The sequence below is a fragment of the Zosterops lateralis genome, assembly GCF_965231275.1.
Source record: "Zosterops lateralis genome assembly, chromosome: 3".
NCBI classification, from domain to species: Eukaryota; Metazoa; Chordata; class Aves; order Passeriformes; family Zosteropidae; genus Zosterops; species Zosterops lateralis.
In genome coordinates, this window is record NC_139764.1 from 32,768,733 (window position 1) to 32,780,971 (window position 12,239).

The 12,239-nt window shown below is 37.5% G+C and overlaps 1 protein-coding gene across 1 annotated transcript in view; it reads left to right on the forward strand.

The window, feature by feature from the left end:
- KIF26B (kinesin family member 26B) overlaps window positions 1–12,239 on the forward strand; it is a 272,065-nt gene that overhangs the window by 223,105 nt on the left and 36,721 nt on the right. The gene's annotated exons all lie outside the window — the stretch shown is intronic.

The following is a 12,239-nucleotide window of genomic DNA, read 5'->3' on the forward strand; positions in this document are numbered from 1 at the left end:
AATGAATGTCACCATTCATGAAGGACAGGTGTATGACATCGGGAATTGGGAACAACAGGATGACACAGAGAGTGAACCCAGTCATCCACAGAGCAGTATTTCAGTCCATGAATTTAACCTTTTTAGCATTTAAAAGGCTGCAAACATGATTATTTACAAATGTTTGTTCAAGATTGCTTCTTTGTTTTTGTCTACATTTTGGCAAGTAAAAATGAATTGATATTGGTTATAATTCTGTTTCTCTTACAGCCTTTAGTTTCAAAAATTATTTGGTAGTCTGGACCTAAAACATGTTTTCTGGAAATAGTCCCCATCCTGGAGCTCAGTCAGGCTGGAATTCAGTTAACAACTAACCAAATTTCTACATGTAAATAGAGAATAAATGAATAAATATTCATTAAATGTTTCATGGATCATGCACCTTGTCATAGCATGAAAATAGCTTGAATTCTGCATTTCACAAAGTTTAACTTGGGCAATGCTTATTAAAACCCTGTTTTCCTTCCTGTTGGATTTTGTGGATTGAAGAGAAGGTCGTTGGTAGGAATACAAAAGATAACGTTAGTAACGCTTGCTAGGCTAGAACTAAACATACAAGGAGTAGTTACCAAATAGAACAATTGTCTTTCCTAGCAATGGCTGACCAGGAGAAAAGCATTACCAAACATGTCTTCTAATTGCTGTGTGTTCAATCTCTTTTTGCTGTTGCACTTCTGAGCCTACACAGCCAGAGATGTCAGCGTATTTTCTCATCAATGTCTGTACTGCCGAAAGAAGATCAAAGCCCTCTTCAGGCCACAATCCCCTCTTTAGTTCACTCCTAATAAGAATTCTTCCTGTAAGAAGTTATTATAGAGTATAGAGAAGTGGTTGGTCATCTGTAAATCAATGTCCTCTGTTTAAGATGATTTTTAAAAAATAGTTTGAAAAATATACTGGCATATTTTGGAGAAACCTTTTCTTCCTCTTGCTGAGAAGGATTCAGAAGACATTTTTTCCCATATTTGGTCTATTCCTGAGCAATGAAAACAAGAGTTTTGGTGGCTGGATGAGCACAGACACCATTAGCTCAGTGATCCAGCAGTGCAGGTGTGTCCTTCTCCTTGCTGGAGATGAGAGGAAGGTGGATATGGATGTTTGTGTGTTGCATTGTAGAAAAGGCTCAGTATCCCACAGATAGAAATGATACGTGTTCAGTGGCACCTCTTGCTTAGAGCAGTGACTAGCCTCTATAACAGGGGTAATTCTCCTTTCTCTAGGGGGTGTTCTCTTTCACTGTTAAATATAAAATTATATTTTTAGCTGCCTTTTTTGAGTGGGAGCAAAAGAAAACAATGGAAGCTCTGCACATTGTGTGTGGTCTCCAAATTTCCATAGAGCAGCAGACAAAATGGAGCATCTTTTCTGTATCTGAGCTATTAAACAGCCATCAAGTATTTTATGGCAGCCTGTCAGTAGGCACTGCATGGCTTCCTGGGAACCTGGAAATTCACAATGCATAGTTTTTCTCTGACTGCAAAAATTTGGTTCTCTAAACTCTGAGAGGCTGCAGGCTCTTAAATTTGCTTCAGTTTTGTATCCAGCATTATCTCCACAGGTAGTAGTTGTAGGGAAAAGCTTGTTCAGATTCATAGCTGGTGTGAGCAGATGCCACTGCATTGCCTTCAGTGGTCTTTGTGTTTGTGCCAGGGATGAATTTCCCTCCACCTGCAGTCTCTATGAGAAACACATGCTGTTTTTCAGCACATGTTGCTTTTCTTTAATTTTTACCCGTAAGGCTAAGCCTTGGAAACCATTCAGTTGGAATCTTTCACCCTTGGAAAGACCCTCCCCATACACTCCCATTTTGGGAATAGTAACAAAGATTTATACTGGCTTTAGCAGGATTTTGTTTTCTGAAGTCGTAAGAAAGGAATGTAGAAATTCTCAGACATCAAACAAGATGGTTTGATATGGTTTATAGGCTCTTGTATTCAAGTCAAATTTCTCATGAGTCTGAAGATGGGACAAGAATCCCCACACTGGGCAAACACTTGCAGTGACCAGTCTTTGATTTCTGGGAGTTTGTATGTTTGATATATGTACTTTAATCTCTGTCTAATCTCTCAGTGTCACTATTATTGTCACTATTTCCAGACCTATTTGTGAACGTTAGTAAGCGCATTGTTCTGTCATGGTGTGAACCACTGAGTTCTTCCAGCGCAGTGTCATATATAAAAATAGAATTTTTATTTGACTTAAATACATTTCCATTTTTTGTCACCAGTTTCTTTTGATCTTGAGGTATGAACAAATCCTTCAGAAGATTCAGCAAAAATTATTTTCTCCATGGGAATGTCAAATATCTTTAAAAAAAAAAAAAAAAAAAAAAAAAATTAAAATAAAAGGAAAGAGACACTTGCAAGCTCAAGGAAGAACAAGGAAATCAGTTCCTGGCCTGACCAAATATGGTTGGGCTTAGATCTGCTACAGAAGGGTTTTACTAAGATGCAGTAATTGTTAGTGCCATTTTATGTTTTTAAGAGTATTTCAGTTTTATGTTAGTGCTGCATTATCTGCCTCTGATTTCTGAGATGAATGTGTTTTAAACCCTCAAATGAACACCCATTTGCACAAACTCCAGATACTGGTTTATGTAGCTCACTATTCAAAAATTACTCCAGTTGCTAGGCAACATGGGTGGTGATAATTCATGGTAATGCTGTTTTGGAAATACTCATTTTATCCATTTTAATGACTGTGAGAATGTAAGAAAACTGTTTAGAAAAGTGCAAGGCTGTATGAATTTCTCTTCCAGATATTGTTGCTTGTTTTATTTAATAGGCTTCTCTCTTAATGTGGTATCCCAATGTGCTAGTATTTTTAGAGGCATCCTATATTTTGAACTACATGCTCATGCTTATCCAAGGAGGGAGTCTTGTCTGTAAAATAGATGAATGTGAGTTAAAAGCATGACTTTTATCTTTGGCATTTCTGCTTCTCTTCTCCGTCATATGGTTGCATTTCCTCCCAGATCTTATATGCTGGCAATGCTTTATTCAATCCTATGCACAGAAAATAAAACTGTATTAAGTGACTGGTGCAAGGTTGCACAAGAGGCTTCATGGCAGATCCACTGTGTTTTAAGATCCAGTCTGGTGCTTAAAGCATGAGTTAAGCCATTCTTTCTTTCTGCATGACCTTTGGAAAATAATTTTATAGTTTAATTTATTCAGGTGTTTATTTCTTTATTCACATTTATAAAACTGAATTACAAAAAATTCAAATGGGATTTGTAAAATGCACTCAGAGTTGGCAAAATGCACTATATCCTTTTTCACTATTGCTAGGACTGTTACCCTATTTTTCCCCATTCTTTAGAGTTAATGACTAACATAATAGTCTTAATGGCATGCAGAATGTGAAGGTTTTTTTGGTCAAACGTTATTATTGGTTTTAGGTAAAGAGAAAAGGGAAAATCTTGGACTATAGTGTTGTGGTATACTAGTTTAAAGAATGAGGTGTATATCAAATATTTTATTTAAATTGTTAGTTCATTACAGGAAAAAAATGAAAATGGGGTCCGGATGGATCCAGTACCTCAGTTTCTTTTCTTAGTTAGATAGGTGTATCTATGTGCAATTGTTTCATCTTTGTAAAAAACTGTATGTGAGAGGAACTGAAATGCCAGGTATCTTTTGTTTATATGCCTTGCCTTTGCATTTTTAGCATGAGTTATATTATTTTTCTCAGAAAAGATGTTAGGATTTTCAGGAAGACGTTAGGATTTTCTTGGACAATAATTAGTATTAGAACTGGAGATTTTATCCTTATTTATGAGCTTGTACTAAGTCTTAGCTTTGTTGGATTCACACAACCATGTCTGCTGACTAGGTCTAAGAATTTAATGACACATATGAGCTACATGTCAAATGAACAGTTGATTTAATGGTTACTTTATCAGCACTTGAAATTAGAAGTTTTTTGGGTTTTGTTTCACATTAAGAAACTTGAATCACTTTTACTTTCCACTGCTTCATCTGTGTCTTCTATTCCTTATCTTTTGTACCTCCTCAATGAAAATATGGTACAGAGATCACAGCCTCAGAAAAAAATCTGATGTCCCCTTCAGAATCTCCCATCTTTCTGTGTTAATTTAATATTGACTATACTAGAAATGGATGAAAACTGTTTTGCAGTTTTACTTGGGGAAATGTGAGAGCAGAGGAAGGGGGAGAAATGAGGACATGAGAGACAGCTGAAATAGAATCACGGGGCTGGGAAATGGCCTGAAATGAATGGGAAAACTCCAAGAGACCCTGAAATTATGTGTAGAGGAGACAACAATCCACAAAGAGGAACTGGGAAGCAAACAAGGAAAAATAAATGAGCCTATTCAAAAAGAGAAATAAGCGCAAGAAATACCCCTGAATGATCCAATTGTAGGAGAGTGTAGGAGAGTGGTCAATGGACATTTTGTTGAATGTGAAATAGTTCCTGAATAGCTATCAAAAACATGGTCTGCTCAGGAACAAATGAATTTTTCCTTGATGTTTTCAGCCAAGGCCATTGGACTAGAACCTTGGCTAAGAGACCCTGAAGCCATTGCAGCAATGTCACCTTATACCAGTGGAGGACCTGTCCTGAGGTTCTTGCCCTTTGTCACTGGGCAAGTGAAATGCAGTTGCCTGCAAGAGCAATGAAACTCTGTCAGCATGCATTTAATGAGGACTTGGAGCATCTGGCAATTATGTTCACCTTTGGGATTTTTCTGTATCTGACAGTCCACTAGGTTGAGTTTCTGGCAATTTCCTTCTTTGTTGTGGGGAACTACATAAAGTAGGTGGAATCAGGGATGCACAGTTTGTGAAGGGAAGAAAACTTCCGGCATTTTATTAGAACAATTTGATCAGCAGCTCAGGAGCATGCAGATGATGGATTTGCATGCTCCAGCAATTGCTGTTGTAGTGTTCACCAATGATGCACTTTATTGTAGGATAGTTTTTACAGCTGATAGTGTGGATTTGTGCTTTATCTGCACGCATCCTACAGCATTGTGTTTCATCATCAAGTTAATGAAAGACAGTAGACAAAATCTTCAAAAGAAAAGCTGCAGTGGAGCTGCCATTCCCCAGCTTTGGGTTTTCAACTCAGTCCTGCCAGTCCGGCAATGTGACAGAAATTGGAGCAGTGGTGTCTGTGAACATGAGTAATGGGTGTAAGTGGCTATGTTAGTGCATTCACTAATCCTGAACTCCTGTTGCGCCAGTTTTACAACAGACCTCAGCTGACAAACTCCATTCTGGACAAACATTCAAATGAGAAGAATCAGGCCTCATGGAATATCTCTTTGAATGCGCTTTGAACCACTCAGTGAATTAGTGCTTTATGGATACTGTAACCAAGAAATAATGATGGACTGCAAAATTAAATGAGAAGGGAAGTGCTGTGGTTTTTAGTCAGACTTAACAGCAATTACTAATTGCATTTAAATAGCCATTCCTATGAGCAGCAGATAGCTGCATCACAGAAGGACACTGCTTTGGTCCTGGGCCAGCACAGATGTGGCTGGTAATGAACAAGCAATCCAGTAGTGTGCAGTTATTCCTGACATATAGCTTGAGTGGAACCCAAATAGACCATTGTGGTAATTTCATACAAAAATTAATCTGTACTTAATTCATTAAAATGCCATTTTGAACCTCCAGTCAGGGTATCCAGCAGTTTATTCTCACCTGTTCCACCACTGGTTCAGGCTCAATTGAACATTAATACATTTTCTCTCATACACATAGTGGTAATTCATTTCATGTATAATTAAACAATTTTTAAATAGCCATATCCTTGGAATAACTACCTCTTGTATAATGCAGCAAATTATCAAAAAGCATGTAATAATTTTTATTAGACTTATTTCACATTTTTTGGTTATCTCCAGTTTCATGAATAGTTGCATATGGATATATGATGTCTTAAATTAAATTTCATTTCTGTATTGATCCTTCTTTGCTTGTACAAAACCAGTGTGACTCAGAGTAAAAAGATATTCCACTGCAGCAGACCAAAGAAAATAGCTTTTCTATTTATCTGCCAGTATAGAGCTGCTTGTTTGGAGTTGTGCATCTCATTGCTAAGAAAAGGTTACGGACTTCCGGGAATTTAAAAGAGAAGCAAGAAGAATTATGAATGGTCTGAAATGAAAGGGTTACTCACCTGGAAGAACGCTATGACAGAAATAAAGCTTCATAGCTTGTAGGGAAAAGGAAGCCTCTGAGAGAAAAGATGACAACTACTCTGTAGTGTTTCAAGGATGTGAATACACACCGGAGGAGAGAATTGTTTCTGGCGAGACAAACTGGCAGAATGATTTCTTATTTTTAAGTAATGATGCTGAGGAATATAAACTTCAAAGCATGCTAACAGGGGTTCCTATTAGTGGAATAACTACTCAAGAGCTGAAGGGAACACTTAGTTGGTAGGATCATTTAAAAGTAAAATAAACTTGTAACTAACAAATATACATTAACAGTTACATAATAAACTGTTTTAGATGGATTAAGGGCTAGGCTTATATAATTTCAATGCAGAGTCCTGGGTCCAAATCTTTGACAATTTTCAATAGCTGTACATCCTTTTGATAATTTATCTTCATCCTTCATTGTCCAGTGTCTGTAGATGGCTGGCAGTTATATAAATAAACAATTAAATGTGTTGTAGTGAGTCTACTAGAATCAAATCTGCTTTTAGAAGCCTGAAAACCAGTGGTTGGATGGATTGTTACACTTTCATGACGTCAAAGAAATCCAGAAAGTCTCAGTGATGTGTTTCTTGAGACTCTACCCTAGCAGGGATATGGGCTGTCCAGTCCATTCTTGTGCCAGATGATTTAACTCACTTATCAACTTTTTTTCCTTCATCATTTAGTTACATTTTTTTAAGGTCTCTTTCTCTTTGAATTGCAAATTCAAGTTCTCCCAGTGCTTGATCCAAAACTCTATGTAAATCAATGGAAATCTTTTTATTAGGATTTGGCTTAAACCCACAGATTAGAAAACATGCTTATATCTAATTAGATGAGATAATCCTCAAATCCTTGCTAAGGGATATTTCATGTTCTGTATTTGATGATTAACAGCTTATTTGTTCAAAGAGACAGTATGTGGTTAAGTGTTACCTAATTTTGAGTTTGTTTGGAATTGCAAGGGACATAACTGGTGAATGTGAAAACTGCAAAAGTATAGTCATCTATTGATTGATTGCAAATAGGTCTGTGACCATGAATTTGAAGCTCAAGAAACTTGCCACACAAATGGAGATTTGAGACTACTGAAGTGTCACAAGCAGGACTATTTTATTTTACTCTTCAGTGTATGTTAAATAGTAATCGTGACTTTAACTTAAGAATAAACATAACCTTTACTTATATTTTCTGGGCAAATAGTTGAACCTTTTTTCTTCAAACTCCTTCTTTTCTTGGACTCTATTTAGACATCACCCTCTCAATGGACTGACAGGCCCTAGAGGCTTTTAAGAGAATTGTGTGTTTGTAAGTAGAGGATACTTCAGCCAGTTTGCCTTATTGCTTCAAGAGTATTTGAATGCCATTGCAACTACAAGATTTTTTTAATAGAAGTTCTTATTTTCATAACACATTTGAGAGTAAAGCAATGGAGATATCCTCTTGTGCTCTTCAGATACCAGATTCTGCTGGATGATCAAAGTTTTTGGCTGGTGGTTGCCTCCAGCTCTATACACAATGAACAGATGTGAAGTGGATTTTTTAAAATATGCATTGACTTTTTAGATTTAAGCAGGATGGTTAGAACTATCTTCTGAAATATAAAAATTACATGTCTCATGCTGCAGGATGAACTCGTTATATTATTTTAGTTTTTAAAATAGTTTTTTATAAGTGCCGTTCAGATGATATGATTTCTAGCAATGTCTGAGAAGACTCAGTAAAATTAATATCAGACAGCTATGTTCTGTTTTAGCTTTGCTTTGCCTTATCATTCCATCAAAAAAACTGACCTAGCTGCTGTATTTAAAATTACTGCAATTTAATATTATTTTCCAATGGGTTGTTTTTGAGAGAAGGTGGAATTTACTAAATTGTTTTCTCCCTATTCCTTAGTTCATGCTCTTGGCCAGAAACAAAACCTCACTCTCTTTGAAAATCAATGACAAAATGTACGTCCACACTGTCAGGAATATCAGCCCTTGTGGCTCCCTTTGGTACAGGTAGTTCCAGAGAGCAGCGGTGGCAGCTGTTTTGGGTGCTGTTACAGACAAACATCACTCAGCTCAGAGACAGCAGAGAACAAAGGAGGGGAGGCCCTTGCAAGGTGAGCTGTTAAAAGCACCTCATCATCTCTGTGCAAGTGGGACCTGAATCTCCTTGGAGCAGTCTTTTAAGGATTGAACACAATTTTCATGTCTGCCTCCAGGTATAAATAGAGTAGCAGAATCTTTTGTGCTCCTAGACTGTGCTCCTTCTTTCCCGTAACCAGCAGTTTTCACAGAATCCAAGTGAACTGTTTTTAAGTTACATGCCTATGCAGGAGGACAGGAATTAGATGCAGTATCCCAGGTGGCATGTATACATAACAAACAGAAATGTTTTCAAAGGTATGGTGGTGGAGAAATAGGTGCACTTTTTTCAAGAGGGAGAGAGTGCTCTAGCACTCTGTGTTCTCAGTCAGATCATGCCAACATGCACCTCTTGAATCCTGGACATCTCTCTCACACACAGACATTACTGTTTTGGTGGAGGACAGTTGTTCTCATGTCACAGGGAACTGAGAGTAACTGCTGTGGTTGTTGTACTTTGCATTGATGTATAAACTATGGGGGAGGAGGAGAGGCTGATGGAGAATCAAACCTGAATAAGATTCAGCTCTGAAAATACACGTGAAAGAGAACCTGTTGTCACCCTACCACACTGTGCTCTGGTGAGATTTGTGAAATATTCCTGTTTTTATCAGCTAATGTTGAGGCTGCTTACTGTGGAGTGGGTTTTACAAAAAAAGTGAGGTTGTGCTTTGGTAACTTTTAAGATCTTTGCACCATACAAAATAAGACTGTTAAAATGGTAACAGATTTTCTGTTCTCTCGTTAGGTGACTGCTGCCATTTTGGATGGCTATGTGCTGTGCAATGGCATTATAATCAGTGGCTTTTGTTGGTTTTGTGCTATTCATGAGTGCAGTCTGTCAGGGCTGAAAGCAGGACACAGTCCTTTGTGAGCTCCTTTGCCTGGAATCATTTATGTGTGTGTCAGGTGTAAAAATCAAGTGTGTTACACTTGTGGTAAAGTCCTGTGTGTCCATTGCAGGTGCTGTGTCTGTCCTCTTCACACTCACCTCAGTGCAGGGACCCTCATGGCAATGAGGATGTTGTTTGTAGAAAGTCTCTGGCTGCTGTTAAACTGAATGTTCATGCTCCCAGGGACCTTCTTCCCAGCAGGGTCAGGGATAGTCCAGACAGGGACATAAAGCTTCTGTGGCATTGTAGCAGAATTCACCCAGTTTCTGCCGGTATCACAACCACATGTTGTGTGTACTCTGAAAATTGGAATGGCCTTTTTAATCCTCCCAAGAAAATACACAGTTCTTCTGAAAACTCTATTATATCACACCCATGCAAAAGATAGTAGAAACAATCTTTTAATTCCATTAGCTAGGTTCCATCCATTAACAGTGCTTCTCTGTGGAGCAATACTTGATTCTTTTAAGGAATCTGAGCATCACGCTGATAGCTGTTCTTATACCTAATCATAGGGAAAGCTGCTGTTCCTAAGCATATTCCTTCCATGGAAAACCAGAGCACAATAGGTAACTGAAGAGAGTAACAAAACCCCACCAGATCTTTTCAACAGGCAACATTTAGCTGTGGGCTATGAATAAAGAATGTTGCAGGCTGTGTATGAAATTATAGTAAATTAATATTCTACTCTAACAGTAATCATATGGATATGTGAGAGTCATTTGAAATTATAGTAAACTAATATTCAACTCTAACAGTAATAGTATGGATATGTGAGAATCATTTTGGCCAGCAATACTCACCTATTTTATGCATTAAACAGCTGTGTTATCTCTCTATTGGAACTAAACTTAAATTCATAACAAACATAACTTTCTTAATAATTTTGAGTTCATATTCACATGGATATAAGTGTAACTAGTGTATTGTTTCTTCTTAATTCATCTCTCATAAATAAGAAATACCAAATATTTCCTACTAATATCTAATCTGTAATCCATGTTAGCTAATGAATTTTGTAGTCCTCTCTGTGTAGTAATTGTGCCACTAATTGAAACTTCATATTTTAAGCTCCTTTTTAAGACTCCATAATGTGAAGGTACTTCTTCACATTGCCAGAAGCCAATTAAAAAATATTATCAATGATTATTGTCATAAATACAAAGAGACTTATCTGACAAAGAGTTAAGTATTCTATGATGACATTGTAAGTTATATGCTGCTTATATTATCTTTCACTGCATTTTGCAATGTCTGAATGTGTGAATAAATTCTCCTTGGTTAACCTCATAGTATGCCATAGGGTTTATCTGGACAGTGCTTTTTCCTTCTTGCTCCTTTATTATTGTGAAGGAACATCTCCCAACACTGTGGTCTGATTATGCTCATAATGAAACATTTCTGGCACTTAAATTTGAAAACCTTTGCATATTTATGTACAGAATATTCTTTTGGGAGATTTAAAAGTCTGGGCAGAGTGGCAGATCTTCATTCCTCTTGCTGTGCAGGTTCCAAGAAGGGCAGTCATAAGGGGTTCTTGCTCCTTCCTCAACAGGAAGAAAAAATCTCTACTGCCATATTTAGGAAAAAAAAGTCCAGTTTTTGGCATATTAAAGGCTTATTGTCTTGAGGTCAGGGGTAAATGAATGTTGAGAACACACTCAGAATAATGTGCTCTGCCATTATCCAAGTTTTGAATTGCACAGTACAGACCAGCAGTGGATGTGTTCGAGTGGTTGTTTTAGAGACATAATTCAGGGGGGGTTAGGCATTAATGTGTGATCATTTCTATTTTTGACTCATTCAGTGTTGGAACCAGTGAACGCAGGAAACAATATTGGTATTGTTGGGTGAATATCACAGTCTTCAGAAAAGAAACTGCAGCCCAGGGAGACTGCAGGAGATGAGATAGCCCCTAAATGTGATCATGCTCTGCTTTTCAAATATTTCTGTAATTTCTCTCAATTTTTTTAATATTAGTTGTTAAATATAGGACTTTTGTATCCCATGATGCCCTTAATTTACACAAGTTTAACAGAGTACGGATCAGACACCTTTTCATACCTGATCCTACCTGTAACTTTCCATCTATTTTTTCTATGTTTTCTACTCATTAACAAGTGGTAAGATAGTGCTCTTTTCCTTCTGCATCTCCAAAGTATCTCAGAAATAACTTTGATTTGTCCTAGAGTTCTGGCAAATAACTGTGCAGCAGTCATTGTCACTGCTGAAATAACTTTAGTTTCTCAAATACTTTCATAATCTCAAGCAGGTGGGGGAGAAGGAAGCAGGCATAATTGTAAGCTGCATTTCTGATTCTGGGACATTCCAGGGGCCCAGCCCCCCATGTTAAATCTTTTGGAGGCTTAACTGGCAGCAAGCCTGCCTGATATCTCCACAAGACACTGCACAATGCTGTGACCCTGTCTCTGACAGGTCCCCTCTCCTAGCAGCTGTCACATCCTTGGAAAGCCCCTGCTGCAGGAGACCCATAGGAAATGGTGTCTTGACTGCTGTCTCAGTGACTGTGCTCCTAAACATTCTCTCATACTATATATATGATGCTCTTTCATATTGTGGAGGAGGTCAAGATGTGTGAAGCTTTCACCCTTTCCTATTCCTTTATATTTGCCAGGTCTGGAATGGAATGATATGTTCTGCTGTCCTAATTGATTAAATGGCATCTATCATAACATAAAGAGATCAAACAGAATTATTTTTTCTCCCACGTTACCATTTAGAGCTCTCAATTCTTCGCGGATCATTAGCATATAATTTTCAGATGAGCTGGCCAGTAGGTCCCTAAATAAAAATTAGTAGAAAAGATTAGCCAGGAAAGCTAGACTAGTAATGAGCTGTTGCACTGTAGTAATGTGATAGGTTTATAGTTCATATCTAGCCCTAATCAGTGCTAAGTGCAAGTTGTCAGCATTTGATAGCTAATTGGTGTTTCTTGGAATTACAGTGCAACAAAATCACTGAAATGAAAATAAAGCT